We start from the raw sequence: 19,950 nt of genomic DNA, 5'->3' as shown, positions 1-19,950 counted from the left end.
ATTGAAAATCCTTGTAGTTGATAAGGCTGGTATTATTGAAATGGAAAGTGCTGATATCTTGGAGAAAAGGACTCTGGAATGGTTGTCTGTGACAGTGTGAATGCCCCTTTTTTAATCTATTCACTAGCACACCTCATTATGACTGAGAAATGCCTGTATTATTGTTAGCAGAACAAAGACATCAGTTTGATTGTGACTCTTCTGCATCGTGGTTCTTCTGTCATGGTTTAACCAAGCCCCAGGCTGCTGCTCTCTCACTCTCCCACCAGCAGGATCAGGGACAGAACTGGAAGGGTAGAAACCAGAACACTCATGGGTTGACACAGAGACACTTTATTAGGGAAAGCAAAAGCTGAGAGCACTAGCAAAGGAAAACAAGAAATTAATTCACTGCTTTCTACTGGCAAGCAGTTGTTCAGCCATCTCCAGGGGAGCAGGGCCCCATCACATGAAATGGTGGCTTGGGAAGACAACACCATCACATGGGATGTCCCCCCTCTTTCCTCCTTTTTCTCCCCAGCTTTGTATCCTGAGCACGATGTCCTGTGGTCCGGAATATCCCTTTGGTCACTTTGGATAACCCGGCCCATCCAGCCAGTCAAGCCACTGCAGTCCTTTTGGTGCTGAAACCTAGGAACAACCCAGGGACTGACCACAATCTCCTCCCCAGTGTGGCAGCATGAAAAACAGAAGAGATCTTGGCCTTGTGTAAACCCTGCTCAGGAATAACAAAAACATCTCTATAGTGTCAAACCTTTGTCCAGCACAAATCCAAAGCACAGCCCCATAGCAGCCACTGTGAAGACAGTTAACTCTGCCTCAGCCAAAACCAGCACAGGTTCTAAGGGAAAATACTGTACTGCAGTTTTAAAAACAGAAAGTGAAGTTATTTCATTTAGAGAAATAGGTCCTCCAGTTTCATTTTCAGATATACAACATTAAAAACTAAGCATCAGCGATACTGTGTTATGAAATAAGAGTGTTCCTTGAGATCTGGACTGCTGTCTTGTTTTGTGAAGAAGTATTCTTCATTTTCTCAGCCTCGCATGTCAGTGTTGTATTGGATACAAGCATCCAGAAGAAAAATCACAAAATATGCACTTAGAAAAAAGATAGTAAATAATCATACAAAAATAGGAAGTACAGTTCAATTGTCTACACAGAATCAAACCCACTTATTACTCTTCCATCACCTGTTAAGTAATTATTGAAAAAACTTAAAGTTTTCTCTTAAAACACTGCATTTTAAAATTAGATAACTGTTACTTGGGAGATTTAACTGAAATTCCCCTTAACAAAATACCCAAATTTTTATTAACATAATGTGGTGTTTGGTCAGGCTGTTTCTATTTAAAAGAATTCTTCGGATATATTCAAAGACATTGCTGTGAACTATGGTATGAATGAGAAAGGTCGTGCTACCACTGCCAGCTCTTCAGGATTCATAACACTTCTGATCACTTCACCTGGTAAGAACAGAGTGTGGAGGGTCAGCTGATAGCCTACTTGACTTTCTTTGAAAATACAGCGTCTTTAAAGTTTGGTACAGGTGACCAGGGTGAAACTTGCATGCTAGATTACATGAAAACTTTTCCTATGTGTAAAATATATGCTCCTGGTTTTGTTTGGTTTTTCATTTGTGCTTCCATTGTGCTTCTTCTTTCTCACTTTAGGTAGAAATGATGAAGAAAAATATAGATTTCTGTTTAGACCAACTGTTTTATGTAGTTGAACAGTAAGACAAACCAAAAAGTTATTCAGGGCATCCTAAACAGTTCTTTCGCATCTGTTCCTTCAACTATTTGCAGTTGTCTCTATTCCTTATTTTGTAGATTCTTTCTAATCCTCACTACTTCAGAATTATAGGGGTCAGCTTGAGAGGTAGAATTCTTTTTCTCCTGTTGTTAAATTTCATTTGGAAAAGCCAAGGGAAACTGCAACAATATACTCAGGAGTTATTGATGATGAAGGGAAAACTAAAATTTGATTTCCTTACATCTGCTTCTAATAACTTTTCTAAAAATTATATTAGTGGATCAATGTTGAGTTTTCATTTCTTTTCAGATAGTAGGATCTGCATGTGTACTTTGCATCTTTCTTCCTTCTAACCATGGTTTCACTGTCTCCATTATGCCGATCTCTCTGCTATAATTTTTTTTTTTTGCAAGAAATTTTTTGCTGAATGTTCTGTGGTAATCTGTAGTAAACTAATCTTTAGTTGGAACACAGAAAAAATTACCTTGTGAAAGGCCTACTTGTATCCAAGTGCCACTATGATGTGAATTGTTTCAGGATGGAGCCCAAGCTGAATGCTCTTTCCATGTTGCAGATCAAATGGACATGTTTCACAGCAACACAGTGAGTCAAGTTTTTTGGAGCTGTTTTGAAGTCTCCATTCCATCTCATTCAATTTTCAGCTGCCTCCACTTGTTTAGCCTCTTATCAGCTTACATATATCACAAGGATAAGACACTCCTTTAGCCAAGTTAATTACATTGTCTTCATCCCATGCAATCATGAGCAGGCCTGGTTATTTTAATCATCTTCACGCCTACTTTCTTATACACACTTTGCTTCCACAGTAGCCATTCTATAATTTGTGACCTGGACCCTTGCCTAGAAGTAAGCCGATCCCTGCATTACCCTGAAATGTTCTCATTGCATTTGCTTCTAATTGGATAATGTGCTGCCCTGTTTTCAAATGTTTTTCGTTCCTTGCTATCAAACATTCCATGCTTTTTTCATGACATGATTTATATGACTTCCTTGTCACCTACATTGCTGCCAATTCTCCCAGAGATTCATCTCCAAATTGTTATGTTTCTTCCAAAGTCTCACCTTCATACTGGTGCTAATTGAATATTTGCATACCCTGTTCCTTCTGTCTGGAACTCCCAGCCCTTTTAACTCACTGGATGTCCTTTGCCAAACACTTTTAAAAGTCAGGCTGGAACTTTCCCCTTTGAATATTGCTTTTTGTGTTGCATATGTAATCCCTTTCAAATTGTTCGGAGCCCAGAAATGTTTCCACATTCAAGTGATCAGAAGTGAGAGATAACAGCAGGGTTTCAGGCCAAATCAGATACAGAATGATCTGTGAACCTGTCATTTCCTTGTAGAATTATACAACAGTGACAATCTCATGATGATTATGTCACATACCCTGACAAAAAAATCAGGATGTCCTCCTTGTAAAAACAAATCCAGGAGGTCCTTCATATTCCTGAGCAGGTACAGGCCTGCTACATTTACATGCAGCAATATATTGGATAGCTTAGAGTTGTTGGAAACTGAAAGTCTGCAATTTAGCAGCAGATAGAAATTGTTCAGTATCTAGTTTCAAAGCAGTAAGTTCAAGAACTAAATTTCATGTATGTATTGTGTGATTAGCAAGAAGTTCACAGAAAATCCTTCCAATAAGTCAAAGGATACAGCCTGATTTGATCACTTCCCTCTCTTTCATCATGTTTTCAGCTCCTTCTGTTCCTGCCTAAATCTTGCTGTGTCTTGCCACAGAATTTAAGTCTTGTCAATCTACCAGTGTTGTGCCAATACATAAATGACATTATCAACTTAACATCAGAAGCTGCTATTAACATATCAGTGTAATCTCCAAGATACAATCAGTTTAAAAAGATGATCAGTATAATACCTGTCAAATTTTGAAAATAAGCCATGGTTGTGGGTTTTTTTCACTCTATTAATCCTACACCAGCACTTCTGCTAACTTGATTTCCTAGTTTAGTCTCCACTTGAGTTGCATTGGAGAAATACTGAATTTCTGGGAGCTTTAAACAATAAACAGTGTTTGTGCTTACCACCTAGAAGGATTTAGTAAATAAATGGCATAAATATATTGTTATGAATGGGAATTACTTATGCAAGGTTTTTCAGAAATGGAAGAAAAACTTTGCTGAAATGCAATAGCATATTAAAAGTGTAACAAGAGATTAGCTGGGCAGTAAACACAAGGATTGGCTTCTAATTACCTAGAGATTTCATTGTTGGTCAGGCTCCCTTCAACTGCTGCAGAGGGGACAGAAATCTATTGACGTACAAGAGTCTAAATTACCTGCCACACTGGCATATGCCAGAGGTATGCCTGTAAGTAGCTGGACTTACATTAACATTTGACAAATTTCCTTACTGCATAATTTAATAAACAGAAAGGAATGTTTTTCTTAGATGCTCTTCTTCATTGCAAATAGCTTATTGAAGTGATAACCATCGTTTGCTTTACAGTTTTGTCTTTCAGAAGTATATTTCACCTCCTGAAGCTTCTTCTTTTGATTCCTCATTGTACTTGAGAAGAAGTTTGTGCATTCCAACATTTCCTGAGAGGGAGACGTGCCCTGAACCTTTCAGAAGTATAACCACCTGCTAATCCTGCAGGATGCAGAAGCACCAATACAGCAGCAGCTGTCTCATTCTCTGTCAAGGAATTAGAGAAAATAAAGTCAGCTTTGTATCTAGCTGCTGAAGTTAGAGTCAGGAAAAGAGGATGTTAATGGTGTAGACCTGTAAATGTTGAAGTGAATATTTTATTTGAAAAGGCACATAATGCAGACTGTTACATGCACATTTATTACTCTATTTCCTCTGTTGATTGTGTCCCTTGCGTGATTTTGGAAGCTTGAAGTCTTAGGTTATGAGTTCAGTTCTTTGCACTAGATTGGAGAAACTAAATCTTTAAATAAATTAGTGCAATTCCAAACAAGCGCAGTTTATTTTAGTGTGTTCAGTTTGGCCTTCCCAGGATGTGACAGTGCACCGAGTGCCCTGCTGGGAGCGATGAGTTGTTGTGGCTGCACAGGAGCTCAGGGCCACAGCCATGGTCAGAAGCAGAGCATCCTCTGGGAACTGCCATAGTCAATCTGACTTACACTGCGCGTGTATTCTGGAGCTTTCACTTCAGGCACAGAAAACATTTTCAGGCAGTAAATAAACTACAGCATAGAATGGAGTCAAAGAAAGAGAGAATTCATTTTGCAAAAAAATCTTCACCTTAGTGAGTTCTTAGTTGGGTCACAGCTGGAACAGAAATTGAGTGCCCAGTATTGGATAATCTGATTTTAAGGTTCCAAAGAAATGCAGAAAGGAATTACAACTGGTCTCTACTCACAAAGAGCTACCGAGCACACACAACACGTATTTCTATTGTAGTTGCTTACAGCAGGTTTCATTCTGGCCTCATATTTAAGGTTTTACATGGTTTTAAATGCTTGCTGCAAAGTCAGATCTTTGAGAAAGACATATGACTGGCAGAGAATAAATATTTTACATGGAATAATTACCTATTGCCTGAAGTCTTTGGCATGCCATCCAGCAAGAAAAAAAAAAAAACATTTTAATACATGCCAACCACACCTACAAAAGATAAGTACCGTCACAAATCATACTCACTCATTCCAAGATTATCATTTGATAACCAGTCCAAATTGCTGTTGAGATAATAGCACGTCTTTTGATGTTATTGGCAAAGTGCAGGTAAAAATATTTCTGTGTTTGGCTTTCACCATTAGAGCTAAGATTTTACAAAACCTAACAACAAAACAAGAGCCAAAGCATAAGAGGAAGAATACCTTCTCATAGTAAATTAGATGCACTTCAGGATACTTTGGGAAAAAAATGCCACCTAGTAGAAATAGACTATTAAGTGAAAAGTGTATAAACGCAATTTATTTTACTGGGCAAACTTTAGAAATATTTGGTACAATCTATTTAGTTTAAGCCTAGTTTTCTTAGAGGCTTTTGGAAAATACTTGCAGCAAATATAATAGGTTCTCCCAACAATGAGAGAAGCTAAGTAACTTCAATGAGAAAAAATGCAAACTGACTGCATCTTTGTGGCAGATTTCCTTCACACCTCAAGTCCCCATCCATTCAAATGCTGCCTCTCTAGCATCCCAGGAAGCTTTAATCAATGTCAGGTTTACACCAGTACTGAGCAGAATCCCTGGTTTATCAGTTTAAAACAATGGGATCCATTATGCAGGGAGATTGTGACTCACTGCCTTGTTTGTCCTAGCTAATGAGAACTAACAGCACTCTCTGTAATGGATGTGCCATGGATATTACTGTGGGAATGTGCCTTCAGGAAGAGATCCAACTATAATCCACTGTTTAGTCAAAGAGGATTGTTATTAAAATAATTTTGGAAACTCATGTACAAGATGTACTTGAATTGCACAGTGAATAAGTTAATGATTGTTCCAACTTATCATAGCTGTTCTGCACATATGTTCAACATGCAGCTTGTTGGCATTTTGGTGCTGTGTATGTGTGTGGGGAGAGGGGTGTGAGCAGACCTGGTTCTGCTGACTCATCTTGATAGATGGATTGGGTTTTATCATCACTGAATCAGAGAAACACTGCATGGTTCTCCAAGATGAAATAGCTTGAGGGAAAAGAATAAACATCCTGCATCAGACCTTACAGTAAATCAGACCAAGCAAAGACTCAATTCAAGTGACTGGAAGCTTGCTCAGGATTTCTGCCAAGGTTTGTTGCACCATAAATGAAAATCCACAAACCAGGAGATGAAAATCTTTTAAAGACCCTTGATTGCATATTTGCTGCGTGGAAAACTCTCAGGGACAGCTCATCTCCTGGTATTTCTGTTCTCCTGCTAGGGAGGCAGATCCAGAGCAGAGCATGTAGACTTGACCATTTCCTGCAGGAGCAGAATGTTTAATAAACCACCTGGGAGGAGAACAGCTTCATAAGGTTCCTGAACAGTGAAGTGTTATAAATGGAACTATTTACAAAAGCAACAACAGCAACAGATATTTGAACACCTTCATTGTAATAGTTTCTTATACATTTCCTTTCTAAAAGGGCTGTGATTCTGATTTTGTGTTTACTATGTTTGCTGCGATTACTGATTCATCCAGTGCATACAATCACAATCACTGAGATGTTATCTTGTTGTATTTCATATTTCTAGAGTCCCATGCTGGCACAATCATATTTCCAAAATCCCATACCTTCTCAGTGATATTAATTGGGGGCAGTTCTTCACAGCACAGACTTCTTCTTCTGCTTGTTGCTGCTTCTTAGTCCTTCCAGGCTCTCCCAGACTGGCCAAGCCCACCCCCTTTTATCCCAGTTATCTTTACTAGCCACAGCTGCAGCCCAATTAAGGACATCACAGCTGCAGCCCATCAAGAACAACCGGGGCTCATCAGGGCAAGGCCTATATACAGATATTCAAATACAATACAGATATTTTACTAGGACTCCCACTCCCACTGTACTGAGAAGCAGCATGTGATTGTGACCAAGTGAAGACATGCATTTCAGTTTATTTCATATGATGAAATTTTGCTGGAAAGGTCAGGACTGTGAAGTATTTAGTAGGAAAGGAACAGATAAAGCATGAAAACTAGCAAGTCTGCTTTTCAGTAATTCATAACACTTCTTGTCCCAGTCATGCATGTTGTATAATGTATATATGTTCTCCTGCATGCACTATAAACTTTTTATCTATATAAAAATATTTGTTTATGTTCTATTGGCTGGTAGGGGGTGGACCTGAAACCCATCCCTCACCTTAGCTAATAAAAAAAGTTTTAAAACATGCTCCTTTAAATCATCAAAATTTAATTTAAATCAAATCAATGTAATCAAAAGTTTTTAAACATGCTCCTTTGAGCTGTTTTTAAACAGCTTCCTTTAAATCTCAGGTGAGAACTGCAGCATTGAAATGCACCCACCATGAACCATGTCAGGGGCTCTTATTGCAGAAATGAGCAGGTGTAACTGATCAGAGATTCAGTGAAGGACTGACAAGCAAGTGCTCTCCATAGTGTAATAGACTGGTTTGAAAATGCAATTTTCATTAAAAAAACTGCAGTAAATGTGAAGAAAAAGAAGAGAAATTGAACTCATAAGTGGAAAATATTGAATTTTCAACCAGAATGCAAATGTTTGCATTCTGAAAATGAGTGCTGAAGCACTGGCTGAGGTCTTCAAATTTTCATTCGTCTCCTCTGGCTTAACTCTTAAGCTAGAGCACACTTCCTCTGATACAGCAAGGAATTTGTTTCTCCAACAAAAATATCAACATTGTCCATTAAAAAAATTGCAAAAACTATGAAGGGTACTTTAATCATAACTCAAAAGCAATAAATTTCCATTATTGAGAACTAAAAGGGCATTAGATGCTTATTGGACCTTTCAGGTGAGACACAAATTGGGAACATAATGGAGAAATGGGATGTCTGCAGTATCTTTCCACTGTGCTCATCCACTACAAGGCTGTGTGCAGTCTGGCAGTAACATCTGTGTTGTTACTTAGGCTGTCTTAAAACCCAGATGCTAAGACCATTTGATTTCCTCAATGTACTAGGCATAATAGAGACATAATCAGCTCTGTGCCCAGCTTCATCAAAATTGAGCTCTATGTATCTGTGCAATTTTTTGCAAAATACCTTTGTTTTGTATTATTATAACCTGGAAAGCTGATATCTAAGAATTGACAATCACATGCAGCTATAATTAAACAAGATTATGAATATTAAATAAATTACTAAGACTTTAAAAAAATTATGGACAATGTTGTTCATAAAATTGAAAAGAAAAAGGAACTTTTCATCTAGTGTGGGAATAAATCAGAAAAAAATCTTTAAAAAGAGATCCCACAATCTACATGATATTACCATCAATAGATAACTTTCTGTTATTACTATTCACTATCTCATATGTCCCTTATTTCTCCCAGCAGAGAACCAGAAAACCTAATCTCTGAACTGGACTGACCTGGCATGCTGCACTGGAAGAAGCCTGTCTTCCTGAAGAAGGGCAGCTAGGAAAGTTTTGGGAGCAGGGCTGAGGGATGTCCCCTTGCTCGGGCTGCCTTTGCTCTACAGAACATTCAGTAAACCAGGTAACCTTTGGAACAAGAGGAGCCCTGACACGTTTGGGGGCCTTGTGCAGGATGAAGATGTAATCAGCCATTAAACATTTATAACTAGTATTAATAAGCCATTAAAAGGATAGGAAACCCTACATTGCTGTTCTACTCCTTTACACCTATTATCCTGTGAAATCTCAGTGGATTTGGGTTGGGAATATGTGCTTGTTCACTTTACATTTATCACAGGCATGTGACAGGTAATCCTAATACCAATGGCAATCTGGCCCACAGAGCCCCCACACTGCATTACTTGGAGCTGCTTTTTGGGAGCAGTTCAGCCTGTAGGCCCATGGCCAAGATGAACACTTGGTCAGTGGGTTTTCCAAAAAGGCAATGTCTATCAAAGTAGGTTTAGCACTGCCTTGTCCAGACTGACACATCACACACAAAGCTCCTTGTCAGTTGGAAACACAGACAGAATAAACTCATGACTTTCTCGCACACACTATGTAGACATTCTGGTTTTCCCAACCTCCCTTTCCCCTTGGTAAACAATGTATTATCCTCATTGGAAATGTAAGGCATACTGAGACACATCCTCAATATCCATGTGGGTGAAGAGGGAAAGTTTTACACATGCTCTTGAGAAAAGTGCTGTTGAGCATTTGGAGAGTAAATAAGAGCTCCAATATCCTTCTCGGTTTTGAAAAGTACTTATTTTCTCTACATATTTCAAAACCCAGTGCTCTAGATCCATAGAGGCATGAAGTCCTTGCACAGAATGAGAGATGCTTGGCTCTTAAACACAGGACAGATTACATAATCAAAATCATCCTTTGCATACTTGTAGTCTAATGAAAGTTTGGAGTTAAAGGAGTCTAGAAATTAAATCCTCTATTTAATTGGTAATTTAACCAAGCTTTGGTATTCTTCTGAGAATTTAATGTTATAATACATTTGATCTCAATAAATATTAAATGTCTGCCTGAATATCACTTGCCACATTCTGACCAAATCTCCACAATGGATTCCCTGCACTATTTGGTAGCAAGAAGGGACCTGGATGAACTGACAGCCTTAGAGTGTTTGTTGTTACCATAGAAGTTTCTGGACAGTCATTTACAGTGCCACTACAATTATTTCATAATGCTAACACAGCTATGAATTTGATATGAAATTGCATTTAAATTAAAATAATTCTCTTTCAGTTCGGCTCTCATCTAAGAAGTACCTGAGCCTCTTGATTCAATCACCTCACTATGTCAGATTGCCTAGAGCTCATGATCAAACTGCTCTAATTCCCTTTTTTAAAGGTCATGTAAACATGTGTGCTTTGTGAATTAGATGCAAATTCAATTCCCTATACACAAAGCTTCCTAGTTAAGTTCCTTACCTATCCCTCAACTGCAAGCTAGCATCTGACAGCAGAATATTGACTTTTGAACTGTGGTCAAAGACATGATTAAACAAAGAAATCACTGCCCCCTGCAATGTAGAGAACACAGATAAAGGGAAGTGAAGCTACATTTTTTCTAAATGGCCCTAAATTTGTAGATCAACTAACTCACTTTTTAACATGGCTATTCCATGATTTTATTTGGGGATTTTCATACTGTGTTTTTAAAGGGGTGATATCTGCTGAAGAACAATATGTAGATATCTAGGGACCCATGGATGGGTTTTATTGAAGACGTTACTGTAATTAAGAGCTGCTTGAGTGTCCTTTCTAACAGCGTGTGCTAAAACAAAAAAAAAAAAGGAAAAAATGAATGCCAGCTTTAAGCCATCTCCATCAAAGAGTGAATGAAATACACCAAAGAGTTCACCATTTGAATAATAATAACAGAGCAAGTGTTTTTGATTCTGGCATTTCAGTTCACCTATGAATAATAGTTTCATTGCTGATTTTCATAATTCTGAAAATAAGGTTATTACATTTATGGTCTTGTTAGACCTTTTCTTATAAGTAGTGACTAATTATCTGTGTACAGTTATTCTGACCCTTATCAACTTAGTTCATCCCATAGGTCTGTGCAGAACAGGACCTTATCTCTGACTGGGATTGATGATGGAAAAAAAAATCAGCAGAGTGTCAGCCTTCCCCAGACATCTACTTGTAGTATCCTGAAAATATCTAGTCTGAAATAATCCTGAACTCACTGTTTAGAACTTTTCTGCTGTGCCAGACCTGAAATCTGAGGATGGTAAGACCCAGAAGGTCACCAGGTTTGTGTAACAGTTTTTGCAGCCAATGAAATCTCAACTTCTGTGTTTGCCTCTAGGTTTTCAACCTCTAGGTTACAGATTTTCAAAGACCAGGAGAACAAAAGCATCTTTCAAGAATGTGAAAATCTGAGATGAAAACACACACACAAACAAACAAACTAACTACAAAGGAACAAGTCATCCACATCTGCTGTCATGCCTGGTAAACCACAAGATACAAGAAAAGCTGTGGGATTGTCTAGGGCAGACAGTTATTCAGGGTGCTTTGATGCTTACCACAGGCAGTGCTTTTTCCAGGTGCATCACCCTACAGACAAACCCTGCTGTGGGAAGATCCACCGTTCTTGTTAGGCCTCAAGACTTCTCAAACTGCATGAAGTTACAGCACTGTTAGAAAGGTAAAGAGAAGTTTCTTGGTACAGTGTGTTTTGCCGAGTGCCATGACAGGTTGTAACTATGAGGAAAAGGTAGACAGCAAAACATTTCTAGGAGGCTGATAAAGAACCAGAATACATGTAAATTCATCATTCTTATCAATAAACCACTCCCTGCAGAGTCTCCTGGTATGCTTACCAAAGATAAGGCATACAGCTACCTCATGGGTAGCTGTGAGATGAACCAGCACTCCCACCCTTAGGTCAGAACAAGACCTGAGTTTTAGCCACTCATCTGCCTTGAGGTCCCACTGTGGTCTTGATACCTACATTTCTTCCTTTCAGAAATAAATAAATGGCAATATTGGCCAGCAGATTTCTTAAAAAATTAAGGATAAAGGGAATTAAACCTAACAATTAGTGCATCTAAATAGTTCATATCTTCTGCTAAAATTAAATATTACAAACTTTGTTCTTATCTGAAAAGTTTAAAAAAACTGGTCAAGAAGGTCTCTGGACCACTAGAGTAAATTTTCTTTACCAAGTCTTGGGAAAGAAAGGATAGTCCAAGGAATTGCTGACTTGCCAAAGCAATCACAGCATTTAAAGAAAATGGCTCAGGAAATGATATATCAGTTATTCTAATTCTAATCTAAGGAAAAAAAAAATTAGAAACTTGGACAAAGTCAGCACTCTATCAACAGGGAATTATGAGCTAAAAATAAAGCTATATTGTTCAATGTAGTTTCAGAGAAAGTAGTTCTTGTCAAATTATCTTATTTCAATTTTTCTTTTATAAGATTATAGGGCTGGTTGACAAAGGTAGCTGTGTTGTTACAGTCTAATCAAATTTCACTGAGGCATTTGACATACTACACATGACATTGTGTTTTAAAATCCTGCATTATACGTAATTAATAGAGCACAGATTAAATGATTTAAAAGCCACTTGACTGATAGCACTCAAAATGTATGCACTAATGGAAAGGCATTAATTATCTGGGCCATTACTAATAAGACACTGCAAGGCTCTTGGTCCTAAGCCATTTTAACCTTTATTTGAAAATAATCAGAATTCTGGGCACAGTTTGAAGGGGACAAAACATTGATGGTAGGAAAAGCAGTCAGGAGTCAGCTGCAGAGCATGCTGAATCTCCTGGATAGGTGGCCTGAATTCAGCACAAGTTTGAACACACTGAAGTGCTGTGAATGGGGAGCAAAAGCCTGTTGTGGAGTGGAGCTGCCAGCTCATGCCCCCAGGGAAAAGAATCTGTGCATCTTTGGAAAAATGAAAAACTCATCCAAAATGGATGCAGAGGAGAAGCCCAATCTTTGACATTAGGCAAAGTTTTAACAGGGAGCCAAGGTGGTGCCAGAGTAAGCCCTGGAGAAGTGAGTGAAGAGGAATAGAGCTGAGGAGATTGTTTGTATCCTATAGGATATCCTACAGGGATTTTTATCCTATAGAGGATTGAGGGGCTAGAGCAGCTGTGGGGAGAGGAAGTTAGAGAGGGGGCAGTGAGATGGGGAGCTGGGCACTCCTGACACATGGGTCCTGGTGTTGGCCCACTCTTTTGCATAACCTCAAGCCCATTTCCCATCCTGCAAGAGTCTGACCACGGCTATTCACATCCAGCACCCTTCCCATAGCCACACTCAGCCTCTCACCTTGCAGCAGCTGGAAGAGACTAGAGGGGCTGGCAGCCACCACTGGGCCATCAGCTTTCCCCCCGTCTAAGGACCCCCTAGGGAAAACCAATAATATAGGTCCTGTGGCTAGAGATTAAATGGTACTAAGTGGTCCTTTCTGGCTTCAGAATCCATGAATCACCCCTTCATGCCTGGGTGGGCTTTTCTCCTTGGTTAAAGGTCTACCAGGAAAAAAAAAATAGAGCTGATTTCTAATCTCTTAGCACAACTCAAATGGCCTTGTAGGTCAGATTAGTCAGGTTAACTTTATGTTCCTTTGCCTGTTCAAATGGTATTTGGTGTTTCCCAGAGAAAAAGGACTGGAAGCAGTAAAATGACATAGGAACATGTTGCAAATGTGCATGCAACAAGTCCTTTTTTTATAGCTATTTACAATGGCTGGTATCTCTGTGGTTCGGCTCTCCACAGCATTGAACGTAATGATAGTATTGAATATTTCACTTTGGTAGTACATACACAAAAATTTGGAACAATACAGGGAAGATTAGCATGGCTCCTTGGCATGGATGACACGCAGATTCACAAAGAGTGACAAAGTTTTTTTGAGCCAACAGTATGCCCAGCAGGACTAGGAAAGTGATTGTCCCTCTGTACTGGGCAGTGGTGAGGGCACACCTTGAGTCCTGTGTTCAATTTTGGGCCACTCACTACAAGAAGAACATTGTGATATTGGAACAAGACCAGGAAGGGCAACAGAGCTGGGGAAGGGTCTGGAGCACAAGTCTGATGAGGAGCAGCTGAGGGAGCTGGGGGTGTTTAGCCTGGAGAACAGGAGGCTCAAAGGACACCTTATCTCTCCCTACAACTCCCTGAAAGGAGACTGGAGCCAGGTGGGAGTTGGTCTTTTCTCCAAGCAGCCTCTGACAGGACAAGAGGACGCGGCCTCAAGCTGCACCAGGGGAGGTTCAGGCTGGACATCATGAAGAACATCTTCACTGGCAGGGCTTGCCCAGGGAGGTGGTGGTGTCACCATCCCTGGAAGTGTTCAAGGAAAGGCTTGATCTGGCACTTAGTGCTGTGGTGTAATTGACAAGGTGATGACCAGTCAAAGGTGGGACTTGATGATCTTGGAGGTCTTTTCCAACCTTAATGATTCTATGATTTTATGATCTACTTAGTTTATCACTTTGTATATCAGGAAGAATTCCTGGTTGGTATATTCTTTTTAAACATTAAATTATTTCTCAAACAGATGATATTGAAAAAACCCACCACAAAAGCCTTTACTGGAGTTTCATTTAGTGCACAGAACAATTAGTTAATTGCTCCATGCTAAAGCAAATCCTCAGCACTTTAGTTTTCAAAATCTGAACTTCTACATAATTTTATTAATAACCAGTAGCTTTATGATGGGCCAACTTAAGCCAAAATCCTTTGTGCAAGGGGGCATAATGTTTGAATTTAAAAAATCCATGAGAGACTTGAATTTGTTGGTTAGAACCCAATACTAATTAAAATTAGAGAAAATCCAACAGACCTTTGATAATCACATCAAAAGCTCGCATTCATTTGATGTGGATAGTCTATATTTCATTGTTACTCTCTTAAAAGATTATTTATGTACAAAGAGTTAGAAAAGAATATTAATATTTAAAAAGTGGAGCTATATGGGCAAACACTGATTCAGCATATGATTTAATTTAATAAATGTTTGCTTTATTCTGCTCAAAACCATGACTTGTGACATTATTTTTTTGCATGAAGAGTGATCTACAAAGATTCTTAGTAAAATATATTTTGAGTGGAACAAGAAGTTTAGCTTGTTTACTGGGGACTGGATTCAGCAGCATTTGCTTAACAAGCTGGGCATTAAGGAACCACATCAGTCACATTTTCTTTCCAAATTTGCCACTGGTTTACTGAGCAAAATTCCTCAGAGGAAAAAATCTGATTTCATAAAAGATCACAGACACCAGCCCTAACAGTCTAAGATGCTGTACTAAAAGTTGTCTGAAAATTCGGCATATTTTATGCAACTAAGAGCAAAGTACTTTCCTCACAGCTGAGTACATGGAAGGCACAGCAGCATTATAAAAGGGAAATATTACCAAAGATGTCTAGACATGGAGAAAGTATGACCTCAGTTAGAACACTCTGATGTTTACTTTTACTTTCTAGAGAGAGAAATACAGTATTTCATGATTTCAGTATGCAAGGCAGCAAGGTTTCTGAGCAGTTCAGCAAAAATCCTCAGTTGACTTCAGGCTGGGAAAAATAAAAAAGAAAGGATCTGAATAAAAATCATCTCTGAGAGAGGGAAGCAGATAGGAAAGGAATAATAGGAAGTAGAGTGCAGCTACTTTTCATTCCATCACACAGTGTTTATTGCATTTTAAAGGTATCCACATTAAAAAAACCCAACTCAACAAAACTAACCCCAAACCACTCCAATATTATAAAGTTCCAATTATTTAGGAAGCATTTAAATGGCAGCTGGCTGTGTGCTGCAGACTCAGAGAACACATCAGAGACTTTGTCTCAACATTCTTATTCCTCTACTCTGCTCTCATGAGACCCCATCTACATTACCTCCAGATCTGGGGCCCCACAAAGGAAGGACATGGACCCAGGGAGCAAGTCCAGAGGAGGCCAGAAAGGCAATCACAGGGCTGGAGCATGTCCTATGATGGCAGGCTGTGAGATTTGGGTTTGCTGGGCCTGGAGAAGAGAGGGCTCTAGGGAGACCTTGCAGCAGATTTCCAGCACCTACAGGAGAGCTGGAGAGGGACTTTTGACAAGCACATTCCCCCTTTTGACAAGGGGGAATGGATGGCTTTGAACTTAAAGAATGTAGATTTAGATTGGACATAAGGAAGAAATCTCTGCAAGGGTGGTGAGATATTGGAACAGGTTACGCAGAGAAGCTATCAGTGTCCCATCCCTGGAAGTGTTTAAGCCCCAGCATGGGGCTCTGAGCAACCCTAGTGAAATGTGTCCCTGCCCATGGTCACAGGATTGGAACTAAATGATCCCTGAAGTCCCTTCCAACGCAAACCATTCTGTGACTCTATTATATATAGTTAACAATGGAATTTTGACATAATCTTGGGTTCAGGGTCCCAGTTTTTCTTTCTTACATATTTGAATCTCTTACTATATTCAGTTATTTTATTTATTTTTAATGGTACTCTTTAAGTATTATTCCACATATCTGAAATAGTATATTATTTTTGCTCTACTTCTTTGAAGTCTGATGATAGCATTGAGAGATGTGTATTGAAAGACTCATTGACGTTTTGTTTTTGCATAAAAATTATCTCTAAAGATTCTTAGTTTAATTAAGCGATACATTTAGTTTGCTGGCTGATCATTTATTATTTGTAACAGCTCAGTTCAATGTATGGCTCCCATCAGTTCTGCTTGGGGCTATGTATGTTGAGCCCACACACAAAAGGAGGATCCCAGGAGTATGCTGTGAGTTAGGTAGTAAGAAATGCAACACTGCTGACTGACCATCCTTGCAAAATATGATGTATGCAACCAAGCACCACAAAGCTCCGTGTATTTTCTACATTATAAATTCTTGTCAGCCCAAGCTAACCCAGCTGCAAGAACCAGTCCAGCTTCAGGTATCTTTGAGCTTAACTTTGAAGAATGAATTCCCTCGAGTTGCTGCAGAATTGTTCCTGGTGCCTGAAGTGCTCAGTTATCTCTACAGCACACACTTACCCACAGTAAACATACCCACAGTGTCAACGGCTGCAGCAGAACCTGTCTTGGCTTTACTTGGGCAACCATTGTTTTGGTTTTAATCCCACAGTGTTTTTGTTTTGATCACACACCTTGAACTTCTGCAACGATAGGGGAAGAGGTCTGTGAAACATTGTTTACAACACAACTCCATTCAATACACCATCCTGACTGAGTCCTAGGCTCAGGCCTTGCTATGAGTGAGGTAAGAGCACTGGTGGGGGAAAAAATTATTGAAAGTATACAGGTAATTAGAACCTGAATCATTGCTTACACAAAGGGCTGGTGGAGGCAGGAACGCAGGCTAATGTTCTTTTAATGTGCTATCTTCAAATATAGTGCCTTGGAGGGTTATGTGTGTCCATATAAATAAAGCAAAAGCCAGAAATGCCAAAGTATAAATGGACAACACTGAACTCCTTAAGATGACAAAAGGCAGGCAGTATAGTTTGTTTTCATGATGTGTGATTCCCAGGAGCCTCAGCAGATTTCAGCAGGAGAAACCTACCAGAGAAGTCCTCTTGGCTGCAGATTACAAGATCTTTAAGGAGCTCTCTAGAAGTAGAGAACGGTTATTAAAAAGAGATTACTTCCAGGCTGTGACAAACTTGTCGGCACAAGCTAAAAGTGACTTTTCAGATGTTTACAACCAGTTTGATAAGATTTTTAGAAGGACATCATTAAGCACCTCTTCAGCACTGAGGGTAAGCTTTTCTCAACCTGCAGGTTCTTCAGACAGACTTTGAATGTGCCAAACCTTAGCAAAGTAGCTGGTAGTTCACACTTTAATAATCAGCATAACAATATAACCTGTTAATCATAGTCCCAAAGTTGGTTGAAGTTTTCCAGGAAAAAAAAACTTCATGTGCATATCAGACATCTGAAACTAATACCTCTACCTTAAAAGCTACAAAGACAGGTGAAAGCAAGTACCTCATCATTAAAATGGTTTTGGTCCAGCACAGCAAAGTAATCTTATTGGAGAGTCAGTTCAGTGGAACTATATTTTTTCTTAGTACAAATCAACAATTTTGATGAAAATCTACCCAGGAAAATGTCAGATCTCATGATAGTTAACTAATCAGTATATGTCTTTGAAAGAAAGAGAAAAAATTAATTCCCTCTCCTTCAAGTGAGGCATAGATATACAAATTTGACATTTTCTTTGGGTAAAGTTTTGTGAAGAGGGGCTTGCAATTATGTTTTTAAATCTAAATTTCACTTCAATGTGCAAAGGAGTATTTAAAGGGCAATTTTAAATAATCAGGAAGATCAGTGCCTAGCCTCCTGAACTGGAAAGTATTTAAAAACTACTTACTGGCAATTCTGCTCAATTAAGTTCATGTAACTCACTTGTTTATTGCTACACAAAACAGAATTGATGAACAACATGGGTGGAAAATACAGCTCTCAATAAAATAAGAATGAGGCAAGATATTAATGTGTCCCTCAAATACATATATTTATCTTTGATATTAGTGTGATTTCCATTTGTGCATGATAAAAAGATCAACATTAGAATTCTGAGGGTTAATGTTAACATGGCTTCCCTTTTTACATGCACAAATAACTGGGAACAGTTTGCAGAGCATGTTATTTGATAACAAATATACATTTAACTATCAGATTAACAGGTACATTAATGTATGTAGATGTTGACATATCCACATTTACACCCATAATTACTTGCAGATGTGGACTATGGGCATGAAAATGGCCATATTTTAGATATTACTCTTCAAGTCTACAACATATTTTTATTCTCTAGTGATTCTGGCATGAGATTTTTTTTTTAAATACTCAGATTCCAGTTAGGTTTGTGCTGCTAACTCAGGCAAGTGTTTTTTTGAAATTTCACCTTGAAAGCACGCTTGGAGTTGTCATTTTTCAAATGTACACAAGAATTCCATCTGCCTTTTCAAATTAACACATCTCAGCCTTTGACTTTTTTTATCTACAGGAAGGTTATTATGAGACGTTTCTTCCTGCACTTAAAGGTTTTTCTCTATTACTTTGCTCCCCCTTGGAGCTCTTCAACTTCTCTCTAATCACCAAGGGTTCTTCATGGTGCTCTGCTTACATGCAAAGCAAGAACAAGCAAACAAAAGCTGTTTGGGCACATCATATTTCTTATAAATTGGTGAGAAAAGATAGAGAAGTAGCTCATTTATTTCACTACACTAAGAAACCCAGAAATCAGGAGAGAAGCAGGAAGGTAAAAATTCTCCAAATTCTGTCCTGTAAATTTGGGTCAAAGAGAAAGTCCATGGTAGAGAAGTAAACCGAGTAATAATGGTGACAGTGTTTACAGCTGCTGCAATGCTTTCACAATGGTACTGGACTACACTAAACACTAAGACAGTGGTGATTTTATGGTCTCATAGAATGGAAAAGGGACATTCTGCAGTTATACATTAATCTGCTGATTCATACAATGGTAGTCCATTGTATTTCAAACAGCTCTCTGACCCTTAGAGAGTCAGTATAATAGTCTCTGCCTATGAGTTGAGGTACCCAAAAGCCTTCATCATGCCTCTGAAAACAGGCCACCTTTCACTCTGGTGTTTCCTTTACCAGAAGCATCATCAGAAATCTCAGGAGTCTCTTGGCAAAGCTGGCAGGGTCTGCCTATGGCCATTGGGTAAGGAGAGTCCTGTGTACAACTTTAAAAATGAAAGCAACCAATATTGAATGATAACTCCTAAATGTCTCAGTCTATCTACTGTAATTTCTGTCCTCCATCCTCTCATCCTTTCTGCCTACCTTATGACAACAAACCCAAATGGATTTGACCTAATCAGCCTCCAAATGATAGAGTGCGGCAGAGCCACATGGGCCACTGGCTAACTCAGAAAGCTGTTATCCTAAAGATGCCACAGGAATTTGATGTGACGGACACTGATGTCATTATTGATATCCTTCCTTCCTGTCATCATTGCATTGAAGTGGCTGAGAGCTCAATCTACTTTTGTAGTATGGTGTAAAGTTAGGGGCAATTTTCACAATACATGAATATGACAAACTTTGGGGTAATGCTAATGCTTATTGGGAAAAACACAGCTGTATAAGACTTTATAATAAGACTTTATTTAT

At 38.8% G+C, this 19,950-nt stretch overlaps 1 long non-coding RNA gene and 1 other non-coding gene across 3 annotated transcripts; one reads left to right on the top strand and one right to left on the bottom strand.

Moving 5' to 3' along the window:
• Positions 1 to 324: 324 nt before the first annotated feature.
• LOC132077451 (uncharacterized) lies at positions 325 to 7,065 on the bottom strand. 2 transcript variants are annotated; one of them, XR_009419067.1, is made up of 4 exons: positions 6,987 to 7,065; positions 6,534 to 6,673; positions 6,309 to 6,397; positions 325 to 4,431 (listed from the first exon to the last, which is right to left on the bottom strand). It is a non-coding gene; the product is annotated as an uncharacterized LOC132077451 (long non-coding RNA). The 2 variants fall into 2 exon arrangements; XR_009419066.1 differs by having other exon boundaries at positions 6,309 to 6,673.
• Positions 7,066 to 13,599: 6,534 nt separating this feature from the next.
• On the top strand, positions 13,600 to 13,709 carry LOC132085474 (U6 spliceosomal RNA). The gene has a single exon (XR_009420225.1). It is a non-coding gene; the product is annotated as a U6 spliceosomal RNA (small nuclear RNA).
• Positions 13,710 to 19,950: the final 6,241 nt, after the last annotated feature.

This window comes from Ammospiza nelsoni, chromosome 1 (assembly GCF_027579445.1).
Source record: "Ammospiza nelsoni isolate bAmmNel1 chromosome 1, bAmmNel1.pri, whole genome shotgun sequence".
Taxonomy (NCBI): domain Eukaryota; kingdom Metazoa; phylum Chordata; class Aves; order Passeriformes; family Passerellidae; genus Ammospiza; species Ammospiza nelsoni.
This window is presented reverse-complemented; position numbering and strand designations above follow the sequence as displayed.